Source organism: Scyliorhinus torazame, chromosome 17 (genome assembly GCF_047496885.1).
Source record: "Scyliorhinus torazame isolate Kashiwa2021f chromosome 17, sScyTor2.1, whole genome shotgun sequence".
NCBI classification, from domain to species: Eukaryota; Metazoa; Chordata; class Chondrichthyes; order Carcharhiniformes; family Scyliorhinidae; genus Scyliorhinus; species Scyliorhinus torazame.
The window spans coordinates 48,704,226-48,722,410 of NC_092723.1; the positions used below are offsets into that span (position 1 = coordinate 48,704,226).

An 18,185-nucleotide genomic window follows, 5' to 3' on the forward strand; every position below is an offset into this window, starting at 1 on the left:
ACTCATTAAAGAAAACAATTCAAAATTTCTCAACAAAGGATCTAACAGTTAGGCTCTCACAAAACACAAAGCAGGATATAATGGAAGATTAGAAATTCATTAAAAGGTATTACGATAAACAATGCACCGAAGATTCCTATATTGGCTGAATATATATGCTGTTCCTTAAGTCCTTAAAAAGCTATCTTATGTCAAATTGCCTGAACTAGGAGTGGTGATTAAAATGACAAATGTTTGGTTGCGTCAATACAGAATTGTTGAAAAAAGTTCTGGAGAGCTAACTTATTGTACTAAGTCAATAGCAATGAATCAAACTGAAGTACTCTTTAGTTTTTATATTAACAACAAATGTTTAAAGAAGTGAAGAATGTATCTTGATTATTGCCAGACACAATGAAACCATCAACAATGCGCCACATTACTTTGGAAAAAGGTTTTAAAAATGTAGCTAAATTGCTAGTTTTGTCTTTAGAGCTTGGATTTATACTGCAATAAATTAAGTTTTATTTCTGAAGTTACAATCATGACTGACAGGAATATTCTGCCAGAACACATGTACAGTACAATGGTACACAATAATTTAAAGCGTTGTGTTGAACACACTTTCTCTTGAGAGCTGGGAGGAATTAACAAAATAAAATATACTCATTAAACAGCTGTTTTTTTTGTCTCCTCTGGGAAACATATGCTGATCAAAGGAAGCAAAAGGATTGCCTTATGACTAAGTACTGTGGAAATGAATGAAGGTTTACTGAGCGAACAACAGAAGTGAGTTAAATGGAAAAGCTGAATTTATTCTGAGCACACTCCCTCTGGGATAGAGAAAGAGATTTAACTTTGCTGGACCTATCTTTGGCTCTCCTACTTAAATGTTTCTGTAATTGTTTTTCTGAAGTGAATACGTCTTTATCAGTTGTGGCTGAAGTCTGAAAAGTCACTCTGTGCTATTAGCTAATGTACAGTAACCAAATCTGTTCATGCACAGAAAGCAGGTTAAAAAAGTCTTTTATTCTTTACCCATTTTAAAGGCCTCTTGATCAAAGAGCTCAAAGCTTCTAGATTTCAGGATCTGAAAACTATTTTCTTCGAATCATTCTTTCATCTTTTCCGTTTCCTTTTGTTTCTTTGCATTTTTATTGCTTTCTTCACAGTACAGTAGTTTGTTTTCTTTGCCTATCTTAACTCTATTTACCATTGAAACATACACTTGAGTGACAAAAAGACAAACAAACTCCTATTGCAAATTGCTGCAGACAAATGTTCAGTGAAAACGTAGTTTAAAAGTTGCTATTTCTTTGTCAGTCGGTTCTTTAGTCCTTCCCATGATGGGCTACAATTTCCGAGGTTCCAGTCACCCTCTTATACCTAATGCAAGAGGGTATTCTTCATTCCTGAGCTCAATGGGTCCACTTCCTACCAAACTTAATCTTTGAAGAATTTTGGATTCACATGAATGAATGCTAGTAATTGAGAGAACGGGCTGTTGTGAAGCAGAGAATTGTCCTTAAAGGAAGTCCTCTAAAATGGAGCAATTGGTATTTTTCATTTTGACCGCAAATAGTAAGACCATGCTCACTTTAAAGTGCCTTGAATTAGTCTTTTGAAAAACATGTTGCCAAGTCGAGATCCTAAAACAGCTAGTTAATTCTGGGCAAATATATATGGAGGTAGGCCACAGATTTCATTGAATGACTTAACAGGCTTGAAGAGCTAAATGGCCTATTGTTTTTCTTAAATTCCTGTTCCTGACAGTGTCAGAAACAGTTTGGAGTTCTATCAATAGCAATTTGAATTTCTCCAGCTTCTTCCACTACAATTGAAACTAAGCTAACGTGACGATGTCATGATGTGCGTATGATGTGGAGATGCCGGCGTTGGACTGGGGTGAGCACAGTAAGAAGTCTTACAACACCAGGTTAAAGTCCAACAGGTTTGTTTCAAACACTAGCTTTCAGAGCACTGCTCCTTCCTCAGGTGAATGAAGAGGTAGGTTCCAGAAACATATATAAAGACAAAGTCAAAGATGCAAGACAATGCTTTGAATGCGAGCATTTGCAGGTAATTGAGTCTTTACAAATCCAGAGATGGGGATAACCCCAGGTTAAAGAGGTGTGAATTGTCCCAAGCCAGGACAGTTGGTAGGATTTCACAAGCCCAGGCCAGATGGTGGGGGTTGAATGTAACGCGACATGAATCCAAGGTCCCGGTTGAGGCCGCACTCATGTGTGCAGAACTTGGCTACAAGTTTCTGCTCGACGATTTTGCGTTGTCGCGTGTCCTGAAAGCCGCCTTGGAGAACGCTTACCCGGAGATCAGAGGCTGAATGCCCTTGACTGCTGAATTTTCCCCGACTGGAAGGGAACATTCCTGCCTGGCGATTGTCGCGCGATGTTCGTTCATCCATTGTCGTAGCGTCTGCATGGTCTCGCCAATGTACCACGTTTTCTGTCCCGAATGGACATTCACCTGAGGAAGGAGCAGTGGTCCGAAAGCTAGTGTTTGAAACAAACCTGTTAGACTTTAACCTGGTGTTGTAAGACTTCTTACTATGATGTGCGTAGAAAGAGAAGTTTTGTAATAATTTCCAGCAGAAACATACAGCTGTAAATTGTAAATCAGAGACATTTTCTGTACTTTCGCTAAGCTACTGATCCTTGAATGTGCCCCATTTCATGCAAAGCTGTTCGAAAATATTTTAATCAGATTAATACAGACGATGTAATTTGAAAAATGTAACAGAGCTAAAATAAAAAACAAGATTACAAATTTCCCAGAGACAAGATTTCTCTCTCAATGTAGTGTCCTCATTGTCTGTGCATCACTAATTCATAGAATTTACAGTGCAGAAGGAGGCCATTCAGCCCATCGAGTCTGCACTGGCCCTTGGAACGAGTACCCTACTTAAGCCCCACTCCTCCACCCTATCCCCTTTATCCCCGTAACCCAACCTAACATTTTTGGACACTAAGGGCAATTTAGAATGGCCAATCCACCTAACCTGCACATCTTTGGACTGTGGGAGGAAACCGGAGCACCCGGAGGAAACCCACGCACACACGGGAGAATGTGCAGACTCCACACAGACAGTGACCCAAGCCAGGAATCGAACCTGGGACCCTGGAGCTGTGAAGCAACTGTGCTAACCACTATGCTACCATGCTGCCCACGGATGTCCACATATCTCTCTTCCATGATACCACGAATGGGGCAAGGAGAAGAAGCAGATCCCAAGCTCGAGCTCAGCCAGCTTGAGCACTGAACCCACATCGTCGGTGTTATCAAGCCCCATGCTCCAGCCAACTGAGCTAACCAGTCCCCGAGACAAGTTGGGTGCATCATTATAACTATTAGTCTGACTATTAGGAATGAACACCAAAGACACATTGGGGCAAAATAGTAAATTATTGACTGCTTACTTTCCTTTCAGATGCTGTTAAGCCTGGAAAGATAAAAAAAGGTAAAATCACCATAGTCCCAGGTGACCATAGACTCTCCGGTTTCCTCCCACAAGTCCCGAAAGACGTGCTGTTAGGTAATTTGGGCATTCTGAATTTTACCCTCTGTGTACCCGAACAGGCGCCGGAATGTGGTGACTAGGGGCTTTTCACAGTAACTTCATTGTAATGTTAATGTCAGCCTACTTTAGACAATAAAGATTATTAGATGGGCCGAATTCAATAGAGCAAAAGCAGCCCTTCACAGGAACAAGTTGCGCTTTCGTATGCTGTACCCAGCGAAACTCTGGGTCACATACCAAGAAAGAGAGTATTTCTTCACATCCCCCGCCGATGCAAACAAATTTATCGAAGAACATGGGCTGGAAAACCAACAGCGAGGGTAGAAGCACGGGGCCCTTGGTAAGGGGGGGGGGTTGTGTGAAGCAATGCCAGGCCCCCCGCTCCCATCCCCAACATGGCAAGCGCACCTGAGCAAAAAGCAAACCGCTACCCAATGAACCAACATAGGTGGGAAACCAGGCCCCAGCACAAGGGTATGAGAGTAGCAGAGGAGGGTCAGCAAACAGGGGGAGCGCAGGGTAGGGCGGGGGAAGACTGGACGAAAAAACACAGAGGCTGGGCAGGGGAGACGCGAGACAGTAACTCCCTAGAGGGGGGTCGCTGCACTCGCAAGAAAGCTAGCACCGGGGACATGCAAAAAAGCAGGGCCGCAGCGCGCCCCCAACAGAGGGGACGGCGCCAGGCAGAGGGCAGATGGGACCACTCAACAGAGGCGGGAAGGCAAATGGGGACAGGAGCAGGGGAAAGAGGGACAAAGTAGGGACATACGGGAGAGGGGGAGGAAAGGGAGGGACTGGGGGGGGGGGGGGGGGAGAGGGGCACAGGGGGGGCGGAACACAGGGATGGAGGGACAAACAAGGCTAGAAAAGGAACAGCAATAGGGCTACACAGTGCCGCAATCAAGAACTCGGAACAAGGAATCCCTGCAAGCATCCACCCAGTACGGCCTCTGGGCAAAGGGAAACTCTAAAGTGAAGGGGGTTACCCGCGTGGCGGCCGCACAGCGGGTGACCATGACGGGGGCCCCCTGGACGGAGGGAAGTCCTGGATCGCAGGGGCCTGACCGCATGGCGAGAGCAGTGACAGCGACCATCCAGGGCGGCCCCCTAACAAGGGGGCATCCCGCAGGGCAGGGGCGCATCCACCAGGTGAATATGGTTAATCCCACAGGAGCGAGGGGACAGAAGCCCCCTACCAGGATAGTCAACCTGGAAAGTAAGGGGACTCAACGGCCCAGTGAACAGATCCACAGTCCTCAACCACCTAAGAAACGTGAAGGCAGACAAAGTCTTCCTTCAAGAGACGCACCTGAGAGAGCAGGACCGACTAAGGGTAAGAAAGTGCTGGGTGAGACAGACCTACCATTCCTGTTACGGGACGGGGGCCAGGAGGGTGGCAATACTGGTCAGCAAATGGACGCTGTTTAGGGCAACAAAGACGGTTGCGGACCCAGGGGGATGGTACGTCATGGTTAGCGGGACCCTGGATGGGGCACCGGTAGTACTAGTTAATGTGTGCGCACCCAACTGGGACGACCGAGCTTCATCAAGAAGACCATGGCAAAAATCCCTGACATAGCAACGCATTGACTAATCATGGGGGGGTACTTCAACTGTGTACAGGACCCAACGACTGACAGATCGAACCCCAAGACGGGGAAAACCGTAAACATGGCAAGGGAACTCGGTCACTTTATGGAACAGGTGGGAGCGGTGGACCCGTGGAGGTTCACCCACCCAGGGGAGAAGGAGTTTTCCTTCTTCTCCCCGGTACACAACATATACACCAGAATTGACTCTTTTTGGTGGGGAAAACGGTGCTTCCGGGGATAGACAAAGTGGAATACTCCGGAATTGTGATATCAGACCATGCTCCACACTACATGGATGTGAAGCTGGAAACGGGCAGGGCCCAAAGCCCCACATGGAGGTTGGACGTTGCCCTACTAGCTGACAAGGCCTTCAATGGAAAGATATCGCGGGCCAGAGCAGAATACACGGAGAACAATCAGAACGCGGAGGTCTCGCCCTCCACCTTCTGGGAAGCGCTAAAGGCCATACCAAGAGGGCAAATCATCGCTTTCAAAGCGTGAAGAGATAGGGAGGAAAAGGCGGCTAGGCAGCAGCTGGTCGACTCCATACTGGAGGTAGACCGTAAATACTCCGAGGCCCCGACCGTGGAGCCCCTGGCGGAGAGGAAAGAGTTGCAAAGAAACTTTGATCTGCTCTCCACCAAGAAAGCAGTGCTTCAACTCCACCAAGCACGTGGGACCCTATACGAACACGGAGACAAAGCCAGCCGCCTGCTGGCTCACCAGCTGAGAAAGCAGGCAGCCACCAGAGAAATTGCGCAAATCAGTGATACTAGAGGCGCATTACAAACAGAGCCAGAAAAGATCAACAAGGCATTCAGGGCCTTTTACCAAGGGCTGTACACCTCAGAGCCCCCAATGAGGGAGGCCGGGATGAAACGGTTCCTTGATGAACTGGCCATACCAGTCGTGGGGGAGGGCAGAAAACGGGGCCTGGAAGCACCACTAGCACTGGGAGAGATCATGGACAGCATAAGCTCCATGGAGGCAAGGAAGGCACCGGGACCGGACGGATTCCCGGCGGACTTCTACAAAACATTTGCGACAGCACTGGCCCCGCACCTGCGGGACATGTGCACAGACTCGCTGGCGAAGTGCACACTGCCACCCACGCTAGCACAGGCCTCAATCTTGCTGACACCTAAGAAAGATAAAGACCCAATGGAATGTGGGTCATACAGACCCATCTCACTGCTGAACGCAGATGCCAAAATACTGGCCAATATTCTAGCCAATAGGCTAAAAGACTGCGTGCCAGAGGTGGTCGCAGAAGACTAGATGGGCTTTGTCAAAGGTAGACAGCTTAACTCCAACATCAGGCGCCTGCTGAACGTGATAATGACCCCCTCCGGGGAAAGAGCACCAGAGGTGATCATCTCCCTAGACGCAGAAAAGGCCTTCGACAGAGTCGAATGGAAATACCTCATAGATGTACTGGAGCGGTTTGGGCTTGGAACAGAATTCACCTCCTGGGTAAAACTCCTATACAACGCTCCCATGGCGAGCGTACGGACAAACAACACCAACCCGCGATACTTCCAGCTGCACAGGGGCACCAGACAAGGATGTCCACTGTCCCCGCTTCTGTTCACACTAGCGATCGAGCCACTAGCAATTGGGCTCAGAGCGGCAAAAAGCTGGAGGGGGATCCGAAGGGGCGGCAGAGAGCACAGAGTCTCATTCTATGCAGATGACCTGCTCCTCTGCATCTCAGACCCACAAAGCAGCATGGACGGAATCATCGCACTCCTGAAAGAGTTTGGCTCCTTCTCGGGCTACAAACTCAACATGAGCAAAAGCGAGATCTTCCCGGTACACCCACAAGTAGGGGGGCAGCACTAACAGGACTACCGTTTAAACAAGCCCAACTCAAATTCCGCTACCTGGTGATCCAAATAGCCCACGATTGGAAAGGGATCCACAAATGGAACCTCACGTGTCTGACAGAGGAAGTAAAAAAGGACCTGCAAAGATGGAACACACTCCCACTCTCCCTTGCGGGGAGAGTACAGACGATCAAAATGAACGTGCTGCCCAGGTACCTCTTCCTATTCAGAGCCATCCCGATCTACATCCCCAAGGCCTTTTTCCAAGCAGTAGACAAACTAATCATGGTGTTCGTATGGGTGGGGGGGGGGGGGGGGGGGGGGGGGGGGGGGAAGTATGCTAGGATCATAAAGAAGGTCTTACAAAAAACAAAATCAAGGGGAGGGCTAGCCCTCCCAAACCTACAATTCTACCACTGGGCGGCAATGGCCGAGCGAGTAAGGGGATGTAGGGGGACCTCCCTCCGGGCCCTCACCACGGCGGCACTCCCATCCCCACCCAAAAAACACTCCAGCAGCCCGGTGGTCATAGCCACCCTTCAATCCTGGAACCAACTACGGCAGTAATTTGGCCTGACCAAAATGTCAGACAAAGCTCCCATCTGTAACAACCATAGGTTCACACCAGCACTGACCGACTCCACCTTCAAAAGGTGGAGACAGGGCGAGGAGACACTGACAGTCAGGGACCTATACACCGACGGAAGGCAAGAGACAGGCAACAGTAGAGGAGAGCCAGGGAGGTAGGTGGGGGGGGGGGGGGGGCAGGGAAATGTTAACCAATCTGACATCCACAGGAACAGAGAAAAAGGAGAACACAGGCAGAGCACGGGAGGGCCGGATGAAGCGGCAGCGTGCACGAGAAGACAACGGCGGCGAAATCCGACCTGGAGAAGCGAGGTGCAACACCGGCACCAGACCCACTCGAGGATTGCCCTCGCCGGCACGAACGGATGCCTACTTACATATACATAGATATATCATATCCTGTGTACATAACGGCAAAATATACTCTGTGCAAAAATCCAATTTAAAAAAATGTTTTCTAAAAATTATTAATTTCCTGAAGGTGGCCGCAATCCAAAAGTGTCTATCATTGTAAAATATTATCACACAAGATTCTGCCATTTCTCTCAAACTTCCTGCCTGAGAAAGGTGGAAAGTTGGCTGGCAGCATTTCAATTAGCAGAAAGTTACAATTATTTGGGCTTCCTTTTTGCTTCGCAGGTTTGTGGACTGAGTTGAAGTGAAAAGATGTGAATGACGAGTAAATTCAGGCAGGGTATAAAATGGATGGCTGGCTGACACTGTCAGTTCCTGTCAGATGGGAAAGGTTAAAATTGGCCCTCTGCCCCTCAGAAATCACCCATTAAAAAGTGCACCCTGGGTAAATTCAGAACCATGCAAACAAATAAATCCTTCAACAAACAAAAATGCTTACATTGTCCCTAGATATCAATTTGAATATATATCCCAGATTGGTTCAGTGGAACTATATTTGTGCAACGATTTGATAATAGACCAACATTTCAAAATCTGCTTGAAACCATCCCAACTTTTAACTTAACAAAGAATATAAAAGCCATTGCTTCAAGGCTGCCAACATCCTATCAATTTTGCATAACATCAAAGGTACTTTTCAAACAATTGTAGATGTCGTCGATATGAGGAATGTCGAATTAATTTCTAGCTGATGGCCTGACTCCAACAACATTATTGGCATTTCCTATTAAAATACTGCAGAAGCATGAGGCTGGCCTTTTTCTGATATTGATTCAGGCAACAGAGACTCATAAAATAGGAATTTAAGTTGCAAAACAAAATGAGGAGCCTTTTGGATCACCTGACATTTTGCTCATCACAATGAAGATAAAGGGAATAGATGCACATTTTCAATAGTTTTTAATGAACACAAGGAATCTTACTTCCCTAATATTGAGAGACCATATGAAGCATGGAGGATAAGGAAAATGAGCCTGTGTTCTTTTGAGGGGTTAGCTGTTCAACACTGCCTTTGGAATGAGGGAAGCTTTGCCTGCTTGAGGTCAGGATTTGAGGTAGAATCTAATATTGCACTCATCCTTCCATTGTCCATGGGCGACTCCAGAAATTCCACACATGACTTTCTTTTAAGACCTCAACCAAACTGTTTGAAGAACTGACACGAGTGTTGTTGATGCCTGTACATGGGGTCCAGAAATTTTAAAAACAAAGGGCAGAATTTTAAACTGATTGCCGGACCGATAGTGAGTGGGGGCCCAGTGGAGTCTCCTCAGTTGAGCCACGGCATTCACATCCTGCTGTCAGGTGCCCAGCTGATCAGGGAAGGTGGGCAAGGCGATGCGCTGGATTGGTAAATTAAAAAATTCTAATTAAAGGGACCACCGCACAGATTACAATGGTTCACCTGCACGTGGACCTTGAAGGTTACACCAACCGTAAGAATGGAGAGGAGACCTGGGAAAGCTCACACTCTTATCTGGAGGTCCTCATGTGGGATCCGAGGACAACCTCTCCAACCAAACATGCAGCTACATCTCTGTCTCGATCCCGTTTGTCCTGTGGAGCAGAATGTGGCTTGGGGAAGGCTACAGGTGCCGCTGCTGATATTGCTCCTGCTGCTGTTTTTGGTGTTGCTGTTCCTCCTGTTCTTCATCAGAGGCACAGTGCAGAGATACATAAGCCGCTCCCATGCTGTGTCGAAAGGGAAGTGAGGTTGAAGGTGAGTGAGCTGCAAGATAGGTGAAATTACTTCCAAGACTTTGGCAATCACCTCTCGAGCACTGAAAACACTCTCCGACAAGGAATGCTATGAGCAGCAGTCTTTCGCCTGGCCATGACTGACGCTCTTCAGTTTCAATTTTCAGAACATTTCTGTACATGTCAGTTTCACCGAAGGGGTTGTTTACATTGTGCTCACGCCTTACTGACAGCTTAGGAAATAGGTCTGCTGACTACAAAGCAGGATCCTCGGTTAAAAAAGAACTTAATGACCTATCTGAAGACTTAAATGCCTTACCTAGCCACTGCATGGGGGTTTCCCTTTGCCATCAAACCTGCCCGAATGAAACCCAGAAGAAAGCGGGATGATGTCGAGATCCTGGACCAATACACGATTTGGGGAAATATTTAATTCCATGGATGCATCCATAGAATCCCTACAGTGCAGAAGTAGGCCATTTGGACCATTGAGTCTGCCCCGACCCACCGAAAAGCAATCTATCTCGGCCCATTCCCCCACCCTGTATCAGTAACCCTACACATTGATCATAGTCAGTCCACCTAACCTGCACATCTTTGGACTGTGGAAGGAAACCGGAGTACCCACGCAGACATGGGGTGAACGTGCAAACTCCACACAGACATTCATCCAAGGCAGGAATCGAATCAGGGTCCCTGGAGCTGTGAGGCAGCAGTGCTAACCACTGTGCCACCAGCCTCCTCTTGACAGTAAAAAAATACAATGCAAGTTCTTGATTCTGGTTGAGTGGCGGAAATCAATTGCCTTTGTAACGCTACAATTTCGCTGTGTGGAACTGATGACAACAACTTATGCCCTTTTCCTTCGGGACAGGATGAGATGGCGAGCTAAGTGGCTACGGTCCACTTTGACATTGGAATGTGACAGGCAAAACGAAGATGCCCTTCCAAGTGCAGGATGCCGATCCAAAGATATTGATGACCATGTCCCTGGGATGTGACAGAAGCTCCCCATCTGGGAGGAGAATGCAGAGATCCTTCAGTGTGATTTGGGTGAGTGGGCAAATGAATGGCAGATGCAGTATAATTTGGATAAATGTGTGGTTATCCACATTGGTAGCTAAAATGGGAAGGCAGATTATTTTCTGAATGGCCAGAAATTAGGAGGGGGGAGAATGTATACACCTATTGTTGGAGGTAACCATGCAGGTGCAGAAGGCTGTAAAGAAGGCAAACGATATATTGGATATCATAGCGAGAGGATTTGAGTACAGGAGCAGGGATCTCTTGCTGCAATTATGCAGGACCTCAGTGAGGCCACACCTGGAATATTGTGTGCAGTTTTGGTCTCCTCGTCTGAGGAAGCATGTTCTTGCTATAGAGGGAGTGCAGCAGAGGTTTACCAGACTTAATCCAGGGTCAGCAAGATTGACGTACGAGGAGAAATTGAGTCAGTTAACATTGTATTTGTTGGAGTTTAGAAGAATGATGGGGGAATCTCATTGAAACCTATGAAATTCGAACAGTACTAGATAGGGTAGATGCAGGAAGGATGTTCCCAATGCTTGTGGTGTCCAGAACCAGGGGTTACAGTCTGAGGATATGGGGTAGACCATTTAGGACTGTGATGCGGAGAAATTCCTTCACCTAAAGACTGGTCGGCTTGTGGCATTCACCACCACAGAAAGCAGTTGAAGCCAAACAATTGTTTTCCAGAAGCAGTTAGATATAGCAATGGGGGCAAATAGGATCAAAGGATATGGGGGGAAGGCGAGATCAGGCTATTGAGTTGGATGATCAGCCATAACTGTAATGGATGACAATCGATCGATATTCCAGGCTCACATCTGAAGATCTGATGCTTCGATGTGCTGCTGGCATCTTTGGAATCATACCTCATCATTGTTTAGTACTTGGATTGAGAAAACTGGGGGGAAATAAACTTAAGAAATGACAGCACAGGAAATAACGGAGTGGGGTTTTACAGCCCGTCTTGACCGGGCGGGTCCGTAAAATGCAGGGAACCATTCAAAACTCCATTGACTTCAGCAGGGTGGAAAATTGTGCCAGAGGGATGTCATAATATACACCAGTATATCATGGTGCAGACACACACACACACACTGATGGACATGCAGTGGGACCAATCAGCATACACAACACCGCAGCCAATCACCAGTGAGAGCACACACACTATAAAGACAGGGGACAGGAGAGTTCCGCTTCATTCTAGTAGCAGCCAGCTCGGAGCACAGAGCTCACAGCTTGCAACACAGACATTCACCATGTGCTGAGTGCATCACCTGGTTAGGACTCGGCAAGGGTCAACAGTTAAAGCTGGTATTGCATTTACCCACAGTTCAAGTATGTTAACCTTATAATAAAATAGAGTTGCACCACTTCAAGTGTTGGTGACCTGTTTGTGATCCAGAACACCCAACACATCATGATACCAGGAGTGAACTGGTTCAGTCCAGATAGCCATACCTCAGCGTACAGTGACAACCAGCAACGATACCCAGGCAAGATGTTCGAGATCCGGGTTCCGCAGCAGCTCCAGTGCCACGGCGATCTCCGCGGAAACTGGCGGGCATTCCGGCAAAAGTTTGAAATCTTCCTGCTGGCAGTGTCTCCTCACCATCGCCAGTGCCAGAGCAGAAGAAATCTTTAAAAAATTCAAGTTCTCCAAGGGGCAAAACAGGAGCGACTTCCAGGCAGTCCTGGACAAATTCGGCAAATACTGTGAGGAAAACACACTCCAACCAGCAAGGAAAGGTAAGAGAAGTGCCAGTACTCACTTCGAGGCCGAAATCCCGGAGCAGAGAACGATTTTGGTCGGCGGCCATCTTTCTAAAGGGACTGCACTTGCACAGTTGCGCGACGCCGCACATGCGCAATCACGAAAATGGCCATCAGTAAAGGAACCGCGATCTGCGCATGTGCAAATGCCTCCTACGTGCTACGTCACGCGCGTCATGATGTCAGAGGCCCCGGACCACGCCCATTTAAAGGGGATACGTCCCAAGTCAAAGAAAAAATCTTTTAAAGCTGTAAAACAACTTTCCTTCACCTGGAATGACAGCACAGTGCCTCAAATTGAACCAAGAAATGAAATAAACCTCCGAAGAACCCTGCAACAAGCAGTTACCAGTTACCAAACCGAGTCCGATTCCGACTTCCCGCAGACCAGTGACACCGAGGACCCGAGGGAGCCTTTTCGAGTCGCTGTTATAACAAAGAACAGGCTGTCCCCGAATCAAAACCACCAGCCATGTCGGTGCACAGCATTGATCCAGACGACGAGTGGTGTGCCACCCTGACGGTCAACCGATCCCAGATACGATTCCGCCTGGACACTGGTGCTTCCGCTAATCTCCTAGCGTGGTCAGCCTTTCAGACCCTTGGGGTTAAACCAACCATTCTTCCGCCGACCTGCCAACTAGTGGACTACAATAGCAACGTCATTCCTGCTACCGGTTCATGCCAACTCGAAGTGACGCACAACTCGCGAAAAGCCATCCTTCCCTTCGAGATCGTGGGCTCCTCGAAGGACACTCTGCTAGGTGCACAGGCGTGCAAACTCAGAACCTCGTTCAACGCGTATACTTTCTCTCTCCAGAGGACACGTCTGCCTTCCAGGATGCGGACTTCAGGATGCAACTCAATGCCATCATCGACCAGCACCGCGACGTTTTCGAAGGCATGGGCACGCTTCCATACACTTACAAAATCCTGCTCAAACAAGACGCCACGCCTGTGGTTCATGCACCTCGCAGAGTCCCAGCACCCCTCAAGGACCACCTGAAGCAGCAGCTGCAGGACCTCCAGGACCAAGGAGTGCTCTCCAGAGTGACGGAACCAACCGACTGGGTCAGTTCCATGGTGTGCGTAAAGAAGGCTTCCGGCGAGCTCCGGATCTGCATTGACCCAAAGGATCTGAATCGCAGCATAATGAGGGAGCATTACCCTATCCACAAGCGGGAGGAGATCATATGCGAGATGGCTTGGGCCAACATCTTCATCAAATTTGACGCCTCGAAAGGATTCTGGCAAATTCAACTAGACAGGTCCAGCAGAAAGCGGTGTACCTTTAATACCCCGTTTGGCAGATACTGCTACAACAGGATGCCATTTGGGATTATATCGGCATCAGAAGTATTCCGCCGGATCATGGAGCAAATGATGGAGGGCATTGAGGGTGTGCGCGTCTAAGTTGACAACATCATCATTTGATCCACCACCCCGCAGGAGCATATCAGTCGCCTCCAGCGCGTTTTCAAACAAATACGGGATCAAGGCTTTCGCCTCAACAGAGCCAAATGTTCCTTTGGCCAGACGGAACTCAAGTTCCTCGGGGACCACATCTCCTGGTTGAGTGTGCAGCCGGATGCGGACAAGGTGGCAGCCATCATGGCTGTCATGATATTCAGGTGAACATCACAGCACATACATAGACACATAATGATGGACAGATCAACGGACCAATCAACACACACAACACGACAGCCAATCACGGACAAGAGCATGCACAGTACAAAGCAGGGAACACGACACTTCCTGGGCACTCGAGCAGGAGAGAGCTCAGGGCACAGACCTCATTGCCAGCCACTCAGAGGTTCACCATGTGCTGAATACCAGAGTTTACTATGTTTATAGTTCAATGAAATAAAACTGCGTTGTACCACACGCAACCGTGTTGGTTCTTCTGTGTGTCAGAGTACCCAACACTTCAACGGCCATGCAGAAGCCAACGGATAAGAAGGCGGTCCTCTGATTGGCATTTTTTGATCCCACGAAGGAAACAAAAATTTCAACGGATGCCAGCCAATCCGGCATTGGGGCGGTGCTCCTGCAACGTGATGAGGCCTCATCATGGGCCCCCGTTGCATATGCGTCACGTGCCATGACCCCCACGGAACAGCGCTACGCGCAGTTCGAAAAGGAGTGCCTGGGCCTGTTGACTGGGGTCGACAAATTTCATGATTACGTGTACGGCCTCCCCCAATTCACTGTCGAGACCGACCATCGCCTGCTGGTCAACATTATACAAAAAGACCTGAATGCTATGACCCCTCGCCTCCAGCGCATTCTGCTTAAACTCCGGCGGTACGATTTCCAGCTCCTATACACCCCGTGCAAGGACCTAATCATAGCCAACGCTCTGTCCAGGGCAGTCAACACCCCGTGTGACCCAGAGGGGTTCGTCTGCCAGGTTGACGCCCATGTGGCCTTCACGGCCTCCAATCTGCCGGCCACGGATGAACGCCTTATCCACATTCGCCGCGAGACTGCGGCTGACCCCCTACTACAGTGTGTCATGCACCACATGACGGACGGGTGGTTCAAGGGCCAATGCCCGCAGTTCTACAATATCAGAGAAAATCTGGCAGTAGTCGATGGTGTCTTCCTGAAGCTGGACCGCATCGTGATCCCGCACAGCATGCGCCAGCTCATTTTGGAGGGCCATTTTGGCGTGGAGAAGTGCTGACGGAGGGCCCGAGAGGCTGTGTACTGGCCCGGCATCAATGAGGACATCGCCAACACAGTGCTCAACTGCCCCACCTGTCAGCGGTTCCAGCCGGCCCAACCACGTGAGACCCTACAGCCCCATGAGTTGGTCACGTCCCCTTGGTCTAAGGTAGGCGTTGACCTGTTCCATGCGCTCGGCAGGGACTATGCTCTGATTGTAGACTATTTTTCGAACTACCCGGAGGTCGTACGCCTGCACGACATCACATCATCGGCGGTCATCCGTGCCTGCAAGGAGACCTTTGCTCGTCACGGCATCCCACTTACTGTGATGTCGGACAATGGCCCCTGCTTCGCGAGCCAGGAATGGTCCAACTTTGCCAGTAGGTACAACTTTGTGCATGTGACATCCAGTCCCCTGCACCCCCAATCCAATGGCAAAGCGGAAAAGGGCGTCCACATCATCAAACGGCTCCTCTGCAAGGCTGCCGATGCAGGATCCGACTTCTACCTCGCCTTGCTGGCCTATCATTCGGCCCCACTCCCTACGGGCCTGTCGCCAGCCCAGCTGCTCATGGGTCGCACCCTCGGGACCACGGTGCCGTCCATTCACGTCCCAGACCTCGACCACGTTCCGGTCCTTCAGCGGATGTAACAGTCTCGTGCACAACACAAGGCGGCGCATGACGCTCGGGCGAGTGATCTCCCTGCTCTGCCGCTGGATGACAACGTCCGCGTCCATCTTCCAGAGGGTGGCTGGTCTGCAACTGCTGTGGTTCTTCGGCAGGTGGCTCCCCGCTCGTTCCTGGTTCGTCTGCCAGATGGTTCAATTCGCCGCCGCAATCGGCGTGCCCTTCGTCTCGTTCCACGCTCACTACGAGAATCTCCACCGGTGCCACGCCCTCCTGTTATCCCCAACCTGGACTATGTGGAGATTCTGAATACTCTGCATCCTCATCACTCTGCCGTGGCCCAGCCCGTTCCTCAGCCGGTGGCTCCTGACCCACCCTTGAGGCGGTCTATCAGAATTTGTTGCCCACCTCAGAGACTTGACTTATGAGTTTTACAATGTTGGACTCTTTAATCTGTTCTGTTGTCCTGTTTCATCGTTCCAGTAGTTTGTATATAATGTTCATTTTGTTGTTGGTGTGACACCCTATTTCTCTGCACCAGGCACCTTCCCGTGTAAATAGATTAGCCTCATGTACATAGTCATGTAAATAACACGCACACACATAGTCAGGTACATTCACTACACAATATTTATTGTCACGCATGCACATGTTCTTTATATAAAAGGGGGGATGTCATATTATACACCAGTATATTATGGTGCAGACACACACACTGATGGACATGCAGTGGGACCAATCAGCATACACAACACCGCAGCCAATCACCAGTGAGAGCACATGCACTATAAAGACAGGGGACAGGAGAGTTCCCGCTCATTCTAGTAGCAGCCAGCTCGGAGCACAGAGCTCACAGCCTGCAACACAGACATTCACCATGTGCTGAGTGCATTACCTGGTTAGGACTAGGCAAGGGTCAACAGTTAAAGCTGGTATTGCATTTACCCACAGTTCAAGTATGTTAATATAGTTAACCTTATAATGAAATAGAGTTGCACCACTTCCAGTGTTGGTGACCTGTTTGTGATCCAGAACACCCAACACATCAAGGAAGGGGCTGGAAAATTCCACCTATGGTTCTGCAGAGTCGGATTTACAGGCCTTAGTAAAGAAATCTGATTCTGTTCAGCCTCTGGTAGTTAACTGGTACTTAACAGAGATTAATTTTAAGTGGTGAACATGGCACTGAAGTCAAAATGAAAGACCCAGGTGTAAATATTGCATGTCAAACTTAAAGTGCCAAATTTTACGTTTCGTAACCCTATTCAAATATTTGGTTAAAGAATTAAGGCAAATTCAAATGGTGCTGGAACATTAGAATATGGTATCTGTCTTTAAAGATGGGTTAAAGGTGTGCAGCATTTATTACAACTATGATTAATTAAATTATAGAATCCCTACACTGCAGAAGGGGGCCATTTAGCCCATTGAGTCTGCACTGACCCTCTGAAAAAACACCTTACCTCGACCCACTCCCTTGTCCTATACCTGCAACCTAACCTACACATCTTTGGTCATTAAGGGGCAGTTTAGCATGGCCATCCACCTTATCTGCAGAATCTTGGATTGTGGGAGGAAACTGGAGCACCCAGAGGAAACCCACGCAGACACGGGGAGAAAGTGCAAACTCCACACAGTCAGTCATCCAAGGTCAGAATTAAACCTGGGTCCTTGGCACTGTGAGACAGCAGTGTTAACCACTGTGCCACCGTGCCACCCATTTAAGGATGTCTAGGCTGTATTAGCTGAAACTGATGTCTCCGATTTCTGCTTCCCCATCTATAATCTGTACACAACGGTCTGGAGTTGAGAGGGAGTGCAATTTTTGCAACATATGTCAAAATCGTGCTTCATTGAATGTAATTTTTGTGTTACCGCTGCATCTTCATCAAGTTAAACTAGCCAATATTATACATCTTTGTGGTATTAAAACTTTAACGACTCTGTGGCATTTGTTGTTCAACCTGCAAAAGATCTGTACACAGTGAAGTCGAGGTATGTCTCACATACTTCTATAATCTGCATTAGAACTGATTAGGAGTCCACAACCTTGCTTTGTTTTAAAAACAAAAGATATCCTTACACATTGTGATCTAAGCGTTAATAGGAATATGCCATTTTCAAACAAAGGCCAGAATTCTCCAGCTGGCAGAGCACCCCTGCCCATGGGTTTCCTGGCACCATGGCGTGGCTTCAATGGGAAATCCCATCGACAAGCGGCAACAAGAGAGAATTCTGCCACCAGCAAATGACACGCCACCGAGAAACACATTGGGCGTATTTCTGTCGCGGCGCACCCCTGCTGGCAGCGGGATTCTCCGTTCCCGTAGCCGGCCAATGGGGTTTTCCATTCTGGCCATCAGGAAACCCGCAGGCGTGGGTGCGCTGCCGGTGAAGTGGAGGATCCCGCCGACGGAGAATCCTGCGATTGTTGGGGGACCGGAAAATC

The 18,185-nt window shown here is 48.5% G+C and overlaps 1 protein-coding gene across 2 annotated transcripts in view; it reads right to left on the reverse strand.

The window, feature by feature from the left end:
* lgr6 (leucine-rich repeat containing G protein-coupled receptor 6) overlaps positions 1–18,185 on the reverse strand; it is a 377,645-nt gene that overhangs the window by 154,271 nt on the left and 205,189 nt on the right. The window lies entirely within an intron of this gene.